The 17,534-nt window shown below is 42.9% G+C and overlaps 1 protein-coding gene across 2 annotated transcripts in view; it reads right to left on the reverse strand.

Moving 5' to 3' along the window:
* ppp1r16b (protein phosphatase 1, regulatory subunit 16B) overlaps positions 1 to 6,870 on the reverse strand; it is an 87,583-nt gene extending 80,713 nt beyond the window's left edge. For both annotated transcript variants that reach the window (XM_078248934.1, XM_078248933.1), the window contains exon 1: positions 6,720 to 6,870. The gene's annotated coding sequence lies outside the window, so the exon portion shown is untranslated. The remainder of the gene's footprint in view (positions 1 to 6,719) is intronic.
* Between the last annotated feature and the right edge of the window lie 10,664 nt (positions 6,871 to 17,534).

Consider the following 17,534-nt stretch of genomic DNA (forward strand, 5'->3'; position numbering starts at 1 on the left):
GTTTCTTGCAGATTGTCATGGTAATATACACACTTATTAGAAGTTAATATATGAAGTCGAAACAGACTTTAAAAGGGCAGCTAACATCAACATTAGCTGTCACCATAAGGCTCCTATAACTGAAGGTAGGAAACATGAACACGTTAATTAATGATAAGCATTTTTTATTTGTTTAAGACAATATTACTCATCCTTCTTATGATTCCCAGCCGCAGCCTGTCACTCCCTTTCTACTGTTTTGACTCTACCGCAGCTCCGTGCCTTAAGACCTCACAATGCCTTGTGTTGCTCACTCCCGCTAACTTTGCTCAGACATGACCTAACAAAAGCATTTTGTTTTCACATGCGAGTAGGCCAAGTTGAGAAGCTAACGTTAGCCAATACATTTGTATAGTAATTTCAGAAATCAATTAGGATTCATTTTTTTACTATTCAAATTATATTCCAACAGCCCAAGTAAAGACAGCATCATTTTATGACATTTCCAACTTATTTTTTAGCTTTAAGTTTTGTAACAAATAAATAAAACAACATACTGGTAAAAAAAAAAAAATCCAGAATGTTGCTGATTTTTTATTCTACTAGGTGGTCATTTTGATGTTGCATCAACACACAGTCACTTACTGTATATCCAGTGGACAAATATGCCAGATGTATTTCATTAAAGCTGTGGCAGTAGTTCTTGATAAAATTGTGAATATATTTCACAATATTAAGAAACCCTTTCATAAGAAATAGTGGACACGTGTTCCTTTATACTAAATTTCTTTGAAAGCTGTCAACATAATTTTTCCTGTTTACAAACAAACAGGACAGAAAAACATAACCTCCTCAGTGCAGGTAATTAGATAGCTGAACCGAAAGCTAGCAGGGACGTTGACCCACAGCAGTTGAACACTGAGCATGTCATTGTATCAGAGCCGGTGCAACAGAGGGCCATATATCTGTGCCAGATCTGAGCTACTTGCCGCTTCTTTAAATTAATGCTGCAACTGATGCTGAACAGTTCAGACACCAGCATCATGTCTAGACACTAATAAACTTAATGCATTCGTCTTTTTCTGAGGATTCCTAAAAGTAAGCTTTCGGACAAACTTGTGTTCACTCATCGCTTTTTAAACAGATACAGCTGTTCACACGTTGAAGGAATCCTGCACTTAAGAAATCTGAAAGCTGAAGAAGCTTCAGCTCTCACAAGTTTATAAAACCTTAATGGGAAAAACATTAGTGGTTAACAGAGCGTGGTGTGCGTGTGAACATAGATGCGTCTGCAAGTGTAATTTTTTGCCTTTTGACGATGGCACACGCACACACACACACGATCTCCCCCCCCTTACAGAGAAGAAACAACATACAACAAGGGCACAAACAAACCACAAATTGACACATATACACACACCCCTCAACTGCAGCCTTGGTACTACCAGGCACAACCAAGCACCAGAGTGTGCAGTCAATTTTAGACCAATGGTTGTAGAGCACAGACAGAGCTGGAAGACGGAGCAAACCAGACATTAAAAGGCCCCATCTCAAAAATTCATTAAAACAGCCTTCAAAAAGCACACAAGCGCGCTCACACAAACAACAACACACACACACACACAATTTCAACAACACTTTCAACGTTGGCTGAATTTTGCCTTTGAAGTTCAACAGCTGTGTTCATCTAATCTAGGGAGAGCAGAATGAAGCATGGATCTTTATGGATAGTGAAGATTTTTAGAGGCTATATAGACTGTATGAAGAACTGTTATGCTGAGAAATCATGTGTTGCTTTCTAAACATTATGAAGACAATTTCAATAGAATCCAAGAATTCCATGTACGTACATACAAGTAACCATGTAACCAAACTAGACCAGAGAGGCTGGCCTGTGTGCTTTCCACAACAATGTGGGTGGAAAAAACCGTAACAATGCCCCCCTGGGTCAAATGCCTTCCTGAACACAGAGTGCAGGCCACAAAGTCTATGAGCTCACTTCCTGTCCACAACACTTCACTGACTCTGATTGGTGGGTCTGCTAAAGACAGAGTCTGCATTACATGTTTGGATTTGACACAGAAACATGCAATGAGCTACAAATACAGCACAAGGTAGAAGGATGTAAAAACAATGCGCATTATAAAGGACACTGTAAGCATGAAAACACTATAAAAGGCATGCGTTTTACTTTTGCTTTAACTGCACTGTGCGTCAGTATGCAGAAACACAGATTTATATGAGTGATCATCAGGTTGCTCCAAAATACTGTATAAACTTTAAATAAACTATGAAAACAGCCTTGTTTTAGGCTAGTTGACATTGACTTTTTGAGTTAACGTAATGAGGTTTTCAAGGATTGTACAAGCCTCTGTGCCAGGTCACACCAGAAAGTGGCATAGCAAAATTCATTAATTCGCTCATTCATTCATTTGGCCTGATGGGAGGGGTTGGAATTAGAGATGTTCCAATACCAATACTGGTATCGGCTCCGATACTGCCTAAAACGCTGGTATCGGTAAGTACTGGAGTTTATGCACCGATCCGATACGACGTAATAAAGCCCTAAAGAAAATCTACGTTAAAGTAGTTTATTTATGTTCTTATTCCGTTATAACTGACTGTCAAACTGGAGAATAAAAGAAAGTTCTGCCTTCATTGCTTGTGTTTGTTCATGTTTCACAAAGAGTTTAACCTGAGCCAGGCCGACAACAAAGATAGAAATAATATCACATCCATACAGGGATAGTAGTATACAGTTGTTAAAACAGTTGGATGGATACAAATGGTTTGAACTGAACAGTGACTAACTTCAAATTAAGAGCCACACACACACACAATCGATTGGGATGACATGATGCGAAAGCTCTTCTCTACAAAACAATGTTTGTGGTTTTATCCTCTCAGTGAGTGGTCACACAATATCCCAGCATGCATCAGCAAGTGGTCCACCATTAAGTCCACTGATCCCTTAAGTATTTACAAAAGCCAAAAACACAATCTGAACAATACTAGTATAATTTGCATGCCAGCTGGTTTTCCTTTGGTATCCGTTTGTCTCGCACTAGAAACAGATGGTGACATACCACTGCTGCACATTTTACAACTCACAACCAGGGACAGTGTTTCCCATACATTGATTTATTTGTGGTGGCCCGCCACAATATCAGCGTTGACTGCCACATATTGATTTTCTATTTTTTTAAATATTTAAAATGGGTAAAATCTTATTTTATTGTAGAGCTGCCCAACGCGAATTGATTGGTTTAGCTCCTTCCTGTCGCTCTATCTGGGTTTGTGAGATTCGGACCTGCTTGACTGCAGTTTGCCTCTGTCTTCACTGTATAGCAACAGCTTTCACAAGTTCACCTGGAATTCCCAGAGTTAGACTGACATTAGCTAAGGTTAGCGCTTGTTAGGGCGGACCGCTGCATAACGTCAATTAATTTAACTTTATCCAGCTGTTAAAAAACAACATCGGCAGAGAGAAGCAGACTTAACTTTAAAAACATTTGTTTGAAAAACTAAAAACACTGAAAAAAGAGTGACACGAAGAAAACTAAAAATCATAAGATTGTCATTAGAAAAACCATCAGAATGCTTAAAATGTCTAAATAAAATATTTTTTTCTTAACTTTATAAAAAAAAAATTTCAGTGTTCAGGTCAAACCTCAACATCAAATCAATATCCAGGGAGGGACCAACTCAATAGGTGACGTTTGTATTTACAAGAAAGTTGATTACAAAATGGTCAAGAGACGGGGTGGTGGAATTTTAGGGCCACTAAGTAGCCTTGATAGCTGCCCTGGGATTTGCCTGTCTCAGCAAATTAGCAGACAGTGCCTGGTTAGTAGCTGTAATCAGAACGCTGGTCTAGTATAATCACTTTTCGATAGTAATCAAGCACACTGGTTTCAGGCACGGCTCAGAGAAGACGTCTTAAGCAGCAGGAGGTCAAGAACAGATTCACGTTAAAACATGAAACTTCCTGCGAGGACTGGGGGGAAAAAAAAGAAAATTGTATTTTATTTAAACAAAAATTTCACTAAACAACTTATACGGTGGTTGTGCATCTGTGCTGAATTTGATGTCAGTCGCAGACGGCGCCCAGCTCCATGCCGAGCTCCACGCCGAGCTCCACGCCGAGCTCCACGCCGAGCTCCACGCCGAGCTCCACGCCGAGTCGTATTAAGGATTGAGTGAAGCCAGTGTCTTTCAGTGTGCCTCCTGGGCTGCTTCTGTTTCAATATTTTATGAGCAACAGCCAAATCACCGTGTCGGAATAATTAAACATCAGTTAGGGTACAAAACTACAGAGGATATATTATGGAGGCAGCTCATCAGTGGAGAGGACATACTGAAGGAGAGCAGTGTGGCTCCTCAGAGATCAGAGACGGAGAGGAACAGACACTCAGAGGAATCTAATTTTGCTATTACACTATATACAGCCTAATGATTTATTGCCTGAAATACCAGTTGGCTGTAATGTGGAGGAGTGCATTGCTAATGTGGTCATGGGTTTTGTAACAATAATGGCAAGAAAGCATAGCAATATTTGTTGTTTATGATGATTATGATTATATCATTCTATCAATGATCAGGATGACAATGTGCAAAAGATGTTACCTTTTAGTTAAAAAGTAACAGATGATTATTGCTGGCTACATAAGAAAGATGAGGCTGATGCAGTAGCAGATTAATTAGTGTGCAGACTTCTAACCCAAACCGTTCTGGATTGTCTTCTTATTCATGTTCTTCCTCTCTGAAGAAGAGGTCAATTGCTTCCTTTCCAAAACAATCTTTGCTAGGTTTTTTTTTCTGGGCTTTCCTGCTACCTACCTACACACACATGGTAATGTAAACCTACACTACACTTTGCGTCTTTGCCAAGACGGATGCTGCTCCATCTTCCAATGAGCACAGCTCTTACTGCTGCTGATCAAACTAGGGCAGCTTAGAGGTAACGATGCCAACCATGAACAGCGATATCTGCGGTTCGAATCCAGCCAACCTTTATTGCATCCCTTTGTCAATTGCTTCCTGTCATCTTACCATCTTATGTGTAAAGAGCATGAGAGATTTAAGCTGGAGTAACTTGCTTTTTTACGTGTCTTCTTTGCAGTGTCAGATTTTCACTTGTGAGCCTCACATGTCACAGCTGAAAGAAAACTATACACAGTACATTTTAGTCCTGAGCCTTGTGCATACGACACAAGCGTTTATGTAATCAAACATTTCAGTCCGGATGCATGTTTGTGATGCAGACCTGAGGGTCTTTTTCAGCTACTTGCATGCAGATACTGTATGTACAGTAAGCATGTCTGCATGAAGGCCTCTCTCTCTCTCTCTCTCACACAGATGCTGAGAGAACAGCAGGAGAATGCTCTCAGGTCGTCTCCACACATCAAACATTTAAATGCATAACACAGCCAGGCACTAACAAAGTGATGATGTTTTCAGTCTTTTGAGTGAACACGAGGCATTGACAGAGAGAGACAGAGCCTAATGGTTCAGTTCTGATGTCCTCATGGTACAAAAGGATACCATAGATGTTTAATGTGGTGTAGTCTGTATTGTGGTGCTGATGCGATTGGTTGTCAGAAAATAAAACAACCATTTTAATAATTATTTGTCATCATTTACATGTGAGGAGTTCATGCTCTTCTCTGTCATTGTAAACTGAACATTTTGGGGTTTTGGATTGTTGGTTGGACAAAACAAGACGTTTGAATATGTTACCTTCGACTTGTAAATGCGATGGACATTTTTCACAGTTTTCTACCATTTTATTGACAAAACGATTAATCGAGAAAATAATTATCAGATCGATATCGATATCGATTGATAATCCATTTTTTGTTAGTTGCAGCCCTTCAAGCTAATTGCTGGTTCCAGTTTCTTAAATGAGGATTTCTGTTTTATATCATTATAAACTACTACATTTATAATTATTAAATTCATGATTGACAGACAATTACAAAATCATCGTCATAATCAATCACAAATGCCAAACATATGCTGTTTTAAGCCTCTCATGTGTAACAATTTGCTGCTTTTCTATCGGTGTTATATAACTGTAAATTCAATATTTTTGAGTTTTGGACAGTTAGTCGAACAAAATAAGCAAATGTTTACTATTTTCTGATATTTTATAGACCACATCATTAAGCAGTTAATCAAATAATCAACAAGATTCATCGAGATTAATTTTCCATTCAAAAGTTTAGACACCGTTACCTTAGTTTACGTTAACATTTGCAGCCTTGGTGAGCTCTCCTCACTTCTGTAGCGTGATTTATAAGTAACAAAGTAAAGTTCTGCAGCCTTCAACGGTTTCAAACTGTGTCCAAGTGGCCAAAGTATCAGCTGCAGAAATGCAGTAGTGGTTGTAAGAAAAGCCATGTGTGTAACGTTACATTACAGCGGTGTAATGGCAACATCCCTGGGAGGATGTTGAAGCCGTTCTGCTAATCTCAAGCCGCGTAGCTGAATTCACAGCTGCGGAAACGACGGTTTTCGCCTGGTTAATTACACGTTATTGAGGCGTTTAGTGACAACCGAAAGGCGGCAAAGTGAGCTAGCTAAAACCGCTCCAAGAAGAGCAGGAGTCGGACATGCCTCTCCTCCTGCCTGCCGCTTCCTCCTCTACTGAGAAAATCCCCTTCTTCTTCCCCCTCGTTTAGTTTCAACCAGTCAACGGCTCACCCCCAAAAAACTGGCAACTAAATGTGTGCACTCACCTCACTCCGGGTCGAGATGTTCACATGGAGGCGAGAGAAAAGCGGAGAAAAGGCAGAAATATCCCGGAGGTCTAAACTTGTCCCGTTAGTAGACTCAGCGGAGGAAAGCTCAGTGTGTGTGACTCTGTGCAAATGTGTGTGTGTGTGTGTGTGTCTGCAGAGTCCCTCTCTCTCCTCTCTATCCGTCCCTCCTGGAGGGCGGGGCTGAGAGGGAGGCGGAGACTGAAGCGCACTGTGTAAGGCAGGGGTGCACAGTGGGGCCCCCGAGACCGCCAGGGGCCCCCACCACCACCACCGACCACCTCAGCAAAGATAAGCCTATGTGTTGATTTTATTGGATGGAATTTAATTCTTATGATATTTATTCATTTATTTATTTAAAGGAACAGTTCAAGATTATGGGAAATATGCTCAATTTAGTCACTTTCTCTGCAAGACTGAAAGTCAGAATCATACACGGTGGCCCTGAGAGCTCAACACACTGCAACTTAAGAAAACATGCAAATAGACAAAACACAAGGAATTAAAGGAAACAATACTGCAAATAGAGAAAACACAACTAAATACAGAAATGCTGCAAGTAGCACAGACGACAGCTGAAACTTTCCAGTTGCACACGGCTGGGACACGCTTGTTGTTGCAAAATGTCAAACTATGCTGTTATTAATTATGATCACATCTTTACTGGATTTGATTATGCATATAAAATGCATTCCAAATTATTTTCATTTCAAAGTAGAGGTCTTCATGTGTCCACATTTTTGTCAAAATAGAAAAACTTGCACTTCACAGTTCACACTCTGCTTTGATTTAAAAAAGATTATCTTTGCAATCTTCTCCGGGAACCATCACCTTATCGTGGTGGAGAGGTTTGTGTGTCCCTATGAACCTGAGGGCTGTGTTGTCTGGAGCTTTGTGCTCCTGGTAGGGTCTCCCAAGGCAAAGTGGTCTCAGGTGAGGGGCCAGACAAAGAATGGTTCAAAAAATCCTATGAAAAATCGAGGAAGGGATGAAGTGACCCTGCCCGGAGGAAGCCCGGGGCCCCCGTCTGGAGCCAGGCCCAGATGGAGGGCTCGCCAGCGAGCGCCTGGTGGCCGGGTTTGCCACGGGAGCCCGGTCGGGCACAGCCCGAAAAAGCTACGTGCGGACATCCCTCCATCCCATGGGTCCACCACCTGTGGGAGGAACCGCTGAGTCGGGTGCGCTGCCACATGGGTGGCAGTGAAGGTCAGGGGGCCTCGACGGACCAGACCCGGGCAGCAGAGGCTGGCTCTGGGGACGTGGAATGTCACTCTCTGTGGGGGGAAGGAGCCGGAACTTGTGCGGGAGGTGGAGCGCTACCGGTTAGATCTGGTGGGGCTTACCTCTACGCACAGTCTTGGTTCTGGAACCATACTCCTGGATAGGGGTTGGACTCTTTTCTTCTCCGGAGTTGCCCAGGGTGTGAGGCGCCGGGCGGGTGTGGGGATACTCACAAGCCCCCGGCTGAGCGCCGCTACGTTGGAGTTTAACCCGGTGGGACGAGAGGGTCGCCTCCCCTACGCCTGCGGGTTGTGGGGGGGAAAATCTCTGACTGTTGTTTGTGCATATGCACCAAACAAGAGTTCAGAGTATTCGGCCTTCTTGAGACCTTGAGTGGAGTCCTGCATGGGGCTCCAGTTGGGGACTCCATAGTTCTGCTGGGGGACTTCAACGCGCACGTGGGTAATGATGGAGACACATGGAGAGGCGTGATTGGGAGGAACGGCCTCCCTGATCTAAACCAGAGTGGTTGTTTGTTGTTGGACTTCTGTGCTAGTCATGGATTGTCTATAACGAACACCATGTTCGAACATAGGGATGCTCATAAGTGTACTTGGTACCAGAGCACCCTAGGCCAAAGGTCAATGATCGATTTTATAATCGTTTCATCTGATCTGAGGCCATATGTTTTGGACACTCGGGTGAAGAGAGGGGCGGAGCTGTCAACCGATCACCATCTGGTGGTGAGTTGGGTCAGGGGTGGGGAAGACTCTGACAGACCTGGTAAGCCCAAACGGGTAGTGCGGGTAAATTGGGAACGTCTGGAGGAGGCCCCTGTCCGACAGACTTTCAACTCACACCTCCGGCGGAGCTTTTCGTGCATCCCTGTGGAGGCTGGGGGCATTGAACCCGAGTGGACAATGTTCAAAGTTTCCATTGCTGAAGCTGCGGTGAGGAGCTGTGGTCTTAGGGTCTTAGGTGCCTCAAGGGGCGGTAACCCACGAACACCGTGGTGGACACCGGTGGTCAGGAAGCCGTCCGATTGAAGAAGGAGTCTTTCCGGGATATGTTATCCCAGACGACTCCGGAGGCAGTTGCAAGGTACCGAAGGGCTCGAAGGGCTGCAGCCTCTGCCGTGAAAGAGGCAAAGCAGCGTGTGTGGGAGAAGTTCGGAGAAGACATGGAGAAGGACTTTCGGGTCGGCACCAAGGTGCTTCTGAAAACCGCTCGCCACCTCAGGAGGGGGAGAGGGGAACCATCCAAGCTGTGTACAGTAAGGATGGGACGCTGTTGACCTCAACTGAGGAGGTAATAGGGCGGTGGAAGGAGCACTTTGAGGAACTCCTAACCGACTAATACGCCCTCTATGGTAGAGGCAGAGCTGGAGGATGAGGGGGGGATTGGCATCAATTTCCCTGGTGGAGGTTGCTGAGGTAGTTAAACAACTCCACAGTGGCAAAGCCCCAGGAATTGATGAGATCCGTCCAGAAATGCTTAAAGCTCTGGGTGTGGAGGGGTTGTCTTGGTTGACACGCCTCTTCAACATTGCGTGGAAGTCTGGGACGGTGCCTAAGGAGTGGCAGACCCGGGGTGGTGGTTCCCTTTTAAAAAAGGGGGACCAGAGGGTGTGTGCCAATTACAGGGGTATCACACTTCTCAGCCTCCCCGGTAAAGTCTACTCGAAGGTGCTGGAAAGGAGGGTTCGGTCGATAGTCGAATCTCAGGTTGAAGAGGAACAATGCGGATTCCGTCCTGGTCGTGGGAACAACGGACCAGATCTTTACTCTTGCAAGGATCCTGGAGGGAGCCTGGGAGTATGCCCAACCAGTCTACATGTGTTTTGTGGATCTGGAGAAGGCGTATGACCGGGTGCCCCGGGAGATACTGTGGGAGGTGCTGCGGAGTACGGGGTGAGGGGGTCCCTTCTCAGGGCCATCCAATCTCTGTACGACCAAAGCGAGAGCTGTGTCCGGGTTCTCGGCAGTAAGTCGGACTCGTTTCAGGTGAGAGTTGGCCTCCGCCAGGGCTGCGCTTGTCACCAATCCTGTTTGTAGTATTTATGGACAGGATATCGAGGCGTAGTCGGGGTGGAGAGGGGTTGCAGTTCGGTGGGCTGGGGATCTCATCGCTGCTTTTTGCAGATGATGTGGTCCTGATGGCATCATCGGCCTGTGACCTTCAGCACTCACTGGATCGGTTCGCAGCCGAGTGTGAAGCGGCTGGGATGAGGATCAGCACCTCTAAATCGGAGGCCATGGTTCTCAGCAGGAAACCGATGGAGTGCCTTCTCCAGGTAGGGAATGAGTCCTTACCCCAAGTGAAGGAGTTCAAGTACCTTGGGGTCTTGTTCGCGAGTGAGGGGACAATGGAGCGGGAGATTGGTCGGAGAATCGGCACAGCAGGTGCGGTATTACATTCAATTTATCGCACTGCTAGACGAAAAAGAGCTGAGCCAGAAGGCAAAGCTCTCGATCTACCGGTCAGTTTTTTGTTCCTACTCTCACCTATGGTCATGAAGGCTGGGTCATGACCGAAAGAACAAGATCCAGGGTACAAGCGGCCGAAATGGGTTTCCTCAGGAGGGTAGCTGGCGTCTCCCTTAGAGATAGGGTGAGAAGCTCAGTTATCCGTGAGGAGCTCGGAGTAGAGCCGCTGCTCCTTTGCGCCGAAAGGAGCCAGTTGAGGTGGTTCGGGCATCTGGTGAGGATGCCCCCTGGGCGCTCCCCTAGGGAGGTGTTCCAGGCACGTCCAGCTGGGAGGAGGCCTCGGGGGAGACCCAGGACTAGGTGGAGGGATTATATCTCTAACCTGGCCATGGAACGCTCGGGATCCCCCAGTCGGAGCTGGTTAATGTGGCCCGGGAAAGGGAAGTTTGGGGTCCCCTGCTGGAGCTGCTACCCCGCGACCCGACCCCGGATAAGCGGATGAAGATGGATGGATGGATGGATATCTTTGCAATGATTATGACACGTCATGAGATTACCCGAGACCCGACAACAGAACTGAATATATACTTTTGACCAGCCCGATTCAGGCACCAGGTTAGGTAAGGTCTAGAAAATAGCGCAATACTTTTATAGCACATTAACTTGCCTATAAATTGTTGCTATAGCTTTATGTTTGCCTATCTTTGTTTAGCATTGTTATCACTTCTTTCCCTGTCTATATTTGTATCATCCTGTAAATTATTTTTTCAGCATTGTTTATTAAATTATTATACTGAGAACTTGTATATGTCAACATACGTGGCCAATAATGGTGAATCTTTTTTTATCATTTACCTCCAAATGTTTCGGTTTTAGGACACTAAAAGAATGATGCATATATCAGTCAGTGGTGAATCATTCAGTAACTCTAACTCTTGTTTTGCACCTCTCAACAGCTAACTGAATATTCAGAACACTCATCTTGATAAAACAATATTGTCCCAAAGACTTTCTATTTAATGTATTATTTAGCAGTATTTTTACTTGTCTTAATGCTCATGAGGTGTCAAATACATTAAAGCTGAAACTAAAATCAGTGCTGCACAGCCTCTCTGGTGAGACAGTAGAGCTTGAAGGAGAGCGTCTCTCTGAGTCTCTCAGATATCTCTCCCACTCTTTGGGATTTCTCTCCCACTCTTTTCTTTTCTCTATCTTTGCCTACTTGTGTCTCCTTTCCTTTCTAGTTTTCTCTTCTTCTTTTTGCTTTTAATCCCAGGTCTCCTGTCTTTCTGTGGTCATACCTCGAGCAAACACCCACCCACCACATGAAGTGTCATTATCTTGATTCTAGTGCAGAGATCTTTCTCTTTGCACAAGAGAGTGGTGCTCTTTTCTAGACAATTGCATGGAAATGCACATGCACAAAGTGAGATCATTTAACTTTGCCTGTCCATTTTTATTTTTATTGAAACATATAAATGCATGCTGCAAATGCATGCTGCTCTTTGTTATTTGATGTTTTCAAAGAAAGAATATTAACAGTTTTATTTGTCTCATGCTCATACAATATGCAAAGTGCAATGCGTGATGGCATACTTTTCAGGCTGTGCTAAAAACGCTTGTGTGCAATAAAGAATAATACATAAAATAGGAATTTAAAGCGATATATAGATGGGTCACAGAAGTAAGACAAACTACACAATAAAACTTGGTACATTCTGCAAATGCAAAGGATTCAGAGGACACTGTGCTTAACCCTGTCTCCTAAAAATGACATATACTACTAATTAGTAACAGCAAATATGTTTTGAAAGAAGTATAATGTCACAGGAGCAGTTCCCAGACCAGTTCATGATGCCCCCTGAGAGTGCTTAGGAGCCCCAGAGAGACTATGAATATCTTAAGCTGTCTGAGGTGGTGTAGTTTTCTCTTTTCAATTATTAATCATTCAATGATTTAATTACTATTATTGTGCAGTAAAGAAAAACACTGTCTGCCCTGTAGGCTCAGGGATGGAAGAATTTTATTTTCCCGCCACGTTGATCATCACAGTGTTCACTTCAATGCACCATACGCCAAAGATCTCAGTACGAAGATGTCACCAAGCTTTTGAAAGATGACAGGTAAGGAAGTCAATCTGCAACACTTATGGTAAAGATAATGATCATAACATTGTATCACTGCATGTGTGCCTTAAGATGTAGCCTACAGTATGCACTGAAATATGATATCCAAACTTGGCAAAAAAAAGATATGTATGCACATGTCGACAAAGACACACAGATAAAATGGGGATATAAAAGTTTTAGCATGGAAACACTGTGATCTGAGAATCTGGGTCAGCAGGAATGGTTGAGGGAGTAAAGTAGGTTATTTGTTCATACACTCCCCTTTCTCCTCTTAACCCTAATCTTCCTGGTCCCATGGCAGCTGGAAATGGTGGGCAGGCTTAAGACTTTACCCTTTACATATTTTATGGATTTGCACTTGCCCCACTTCTCCCAAGGAGCAGAAAGGGCTGGTTGTTTTTGTTGGGAGTGGCACGACTAAACAAAGACCACAAAGTAACAGTAATGAGGATTAGGTCTTTGCAGTGTCCCTAAAGTCCCTCAAGTTTATTAAGGAGCCATTCAAAAGAATAGTCCAACATTTTTGGAAAAGAATTAGATGAGAAGATTGATAACACTCATGTTTGCATGCTGGATATGAAGCTATACAGCCTGCAGGTGGTTAGTTAGCTTAGCATAAAGACTATAGGAAAACAAGAGGAAACAGCTTGCTTGGAAGCTCAGGAAGTCACTGCCAAGAAATAGTCTGCCCCATAACCTGCATGTAAAGATTTAGCATGTTAATTAGTAAGCTAACCATCTTCTGGCTTCAGTTTCCTATCCCATGGACAGATATGAGAGTATCAATCTTCTGATTAATCTGATCACTAAGTGCTAAATTTAAAAGGGGGTTTTCAAGACAGACACTTTCCATCATCAGTTTTTATGGTTAGCAGGCAGACAAAAAGACACACTGTTGGTGACTAATGAGAACAAGAACACAGAAAATATCCAATTCTGTTGCAGCTCTCCACTCTTTGTGAAGAAGCATTGCAGGAAAGACAATCTTCCTTTGTGTGATGCTATTAAAAATTGGATTATAAATCTGCTCCAACAATACACAGCATGTCTTTCTGCCCTGCATTGATCCACCCATCTCCTTTATCTTTCTCTTCTCTCTGTGGTGAAGACTGGATCAGTGCCAAGTAGCTGCTCTGCGAGCAATGAGTCCAAGTTGTCAAGTCCCCCCATTAAGATATTTGCACATCAACGCAGATGGAGTATGCTCTTATTATCAACTGCTCTTTTGTTGTTTAACACAATGTAATTTAAGTATTAATGCATTGTCCTTTTATAAAGTGCGCTGCAGCCTATATTATTGACATGCGTCCTGTGGTTAACAGCACTGAGTGAACAGATAGAGCTGTTTACACCACAATGGTGTTACAACTATATTTTATTCTGTTTAAAGTGGATATAACCTCAGAAATACATGAATAGATGCTACTCTATTCTCCATTATATTTCAAAGGGAAATATTGTACTTTTTACTACATTCATTTGACAGCTGTAGATTCAGATTACGTAAAAATATCTTATAGAATATAAAGTAGTTAATAGTGGCTTCACCTCCATCAGCTACACTATGAAAATCCTTACCCAGTAATCCATCAGTAGCAATACTCCAACAATATAACACCCTTTTGCTGCATAATGAATTCACTTTTGATACCTTGATTACATTTTGCTGTTGATTTTTCTTTTCTTTTTTTACTTAAAAGGTCAGTTCTTACCTGTAGTGCTATTTATTAAAAGGGTGATAGAATGCAAAACCAATTTTACCTTGTCATAGTTGAATAATGACAGTTTAGTGGGTAACTAGGACATACATAGAACCTAAAAATCCCATTGACACCTCTTTCCTCTGCAAATCTCACAATTTGAAACTGCCTCTGAAAACGGGCAAATCTCAATGAGCCGCCTAGTTGATGTCAACTCCGCGGCTCCTCCTCATTTGGATCTAGTCTCTATCTTTGTCACGCCCAAACATTTACATAGGCTACACCAGAGTGATAGAGAATGGCTCTGGGCTACACCACTGACCTGAGATCAGGTAGTCTTCAGAATAGGTCGCGCAGATCTCAGAAATTGTATACATTGTTCATCTGCTATTTTACCACTAAATTCACTTCTCAATTCACTTTTTAATGCGAGAAATCAACTATGTAGAGGTCAAATATGGGCCGTTTTACGAAACTTGATGGCTAATTGCAAATTTTGTCCAACTGTGTGTCGGAGTTCAGCGGCCGGTGCTGCCTGTGTTGCTGCCTTGCCGCCCGGCCTGCCTTCCTTCATAGACCCCGGCCTGCTGTGAGGTAGATGGAGCTCCATCACGGCTGGCAGCCCACGGCACTCCATACCCGCGCAAAGTCACCGTTTTTTGGGTTAATGGACTACCAAACACCGCTGCCCTGACAGAGCTCCAGGGCCTGCAGCTCCCCTCTTCCTGCTAAATGGCCGGTGTGTGTTAGGTGAGAGCGCGGTCAGCGAGCTTGTTACGCCAGCAATCTCTTACCGCAGGTTCCAGTTAATCTTATAATGTGTGTAATTATAATGTGTTGAGTTATTTAAACAAACGATCGGGGAAATAAACGCCTCTTGTCCGCGAGTCTCATTGATAGAGCCTGCGGCTGGATGGAGCTCTATCAATGAGAGCTAGCTAGCCTCCTCTTAGAATTCCTCTGAAATTCACAAAAATGCATTAAATTGAAATCGGACACCATTGTTAGCTTTATAAGACCTTGAGGTAAATGTTATATAAGTGGCGTGACGAAATTCAAACTGTAAATATACTCTAATTACGCCGAAAATGAAGCTAACTAGCCGCGATCTGTACACATAGGATTGAAGGGACAGTCGCAGCTAACGAAACCCCTAATGTTCACAAAAATTCATTAAATTGAAATCGGACACCATTGTTAGCTTTATAAGACCTTGAGGTAGATGTTATATAAGTGGCGTGACGAAATTCAAACTGTAAATATACTCTAATTACGCCGAAAATGAAGCTAACTAGCCGCGATCTGTACACATAGGATTGAAGGGACAGTAGCAGCTAACGAAACCCCTACTGTTCACAAAAATGCATTAAATTGAAATCGGACACCATTGTTAGCTTTATAAGACCTTGGGGTAGATGTTATATAAGTGTTGTGACGAAATTCAAACTGTAAATATAGCTACTCTAGTTATGCTGGCAGCTGGCAGCCAGCCAGCTCCGTGGAGCCCCGAGTATTCCAGTAGTCCAGTACCCAGGGAAACGGTGACTTTCACTGGGTATGGAGGTTGCCGCTTTCCTCGTCAGACTGTGTGGAGCTCCTAGCTTAAGTCCGACACGTCTAATGCAAATTTGCAATTAGCCATCAATTTTCTTATAACGGCCCATATTTGAGCTTTATATAGTTGATTTCTCGCTTAAAAAAGTCTAAGAAGTGAATTTAATAACAAAATAGCCCGACAAACAATGTATAACTTTGCAGTGTCTGAAATATAAGACCTGCTGTCTCGTCTCCAATGTGTTTCTATGTGGTTCGCTCAAACCAATCAGCGCGCAACTCATCTAAATATTCATGAGCATACCATATTTGGAAGAAAAGCTCTTGTTCCAAATAGAGCCATATTCACAGGGTAGTTAAGGGCCTAATAAAATAGCATTCGGGCAATTTTCAGCCCAACCAATGTTACATACCCTATTAGGAGACCTTAAGGAACAGTGTGAAATACCCTATATAATCATTCTATCACCCCTTTAATCTTGATTGTTTTGGTGAGTTGCCGAGTGTCAGAGATATCGGCCATAGAGATGTCTGCCTGCTCTCAAATATAATGGAAGGCCTCGGCTTGTGGTTCTCATAGCACCACAAAAAAGTGCATTTGAAAAACTGAACATCAATGTCTCTTTCTGGAAATCATGATAGGTTACTCAAGATAATCCACAGACCCGTTTGTGAGCAGTTTCATGAAGGAACTATTTCTACCAAACTACACCCACCAACCCTAGCAGTGCACAGAATGTAGTGTACTCATGGAGAATATTTTGGGGTGAACTGTCCCTTTACTGTAAGTAAGATTTTGAATGCATTACTTTTACTTGTAGCTTTAATTGTAACAGTAAAACGTTATTGTATTTTTACATTAGTATTACTGCTTAAAGTGAATATTTGTAACTTTCAGTTTGTGTTGATTCTAGCGGCCGCTTTGGACAAAAGCGGTAGTGTTTTTACTACACCTGCTGTCGTAAAGATCTTTTCTTTACGGTGCTGTACCCATTACCCACTGTAGATTACTGAGTTAGCGTTAAGGGAGGTCACATAGTTGCAATGAATGTTTTGCTCGGACAGAAAATCATTCATTTACACTAAGAGAATAAGTAACAGATGCATCGTTACATTTCAAGTGTTGCATTCGGTAACTTAGCCTGGCTGTATCGTGAGCTAAACCGGGTATCACTGTCACTGTGTCATGAGCCAAAGCATTAAGAGTTTGTTGTAGCAACGAACGCAATAATAACTTAGATTAATATAGCGCATTTCATGAAACCCAAGGACAGGGGGACAAGAGAAAAGAAGATAGCAGGCAAACACAAACACAGACTAAAAGGAATAAAAAACAGGCGCTAAATGAAAGGGGGACTTGATTTAATGTAGGCTACTGACGCACAACCATATTGCGCAATCTAAAGTTATTTTATGGATGAAATAGACATATTACATACCTGAAGGCCAATTTAGGGTTGGTTTTAAATCATTTACAATCCCGTAATTGTCTCCATCTGTTGAAAGCCCAACCGAGCTGTGATTCGGGTTTTCACGTTGTCTTTCACTTTCCCTTTTAGCTTTTAGTTGTTCTTCGTTTAATTTCCATTTATTGTGATGGCCCTGCCCCAGTCTCAGCCATAACTACATCAGATAACTTCTAAAATAACATTAAAATACAATTAGGCCAATATAAAGAAATCTCCTTCCACACCTGGCTGGATACAATAGTGATACAGTGAAATCTGTGACCCATCAGAATGTGTGCTCTGTAGCGCTGTCTAC

The sequence above is a fragment of the Sander vitreus genome, chromosome 4, assembly GCF_031162955.1.
Source record: "Sander vitreus isolate 19-12246 chromosome 4, sanVit1, whole genome shotgun sequence".
Taxonomy (NCBI): Eukaryota; Metazoa; Chordata; class Actinopteri; order Perciformes; family Percidae; genus Sander; species Sander vitreus.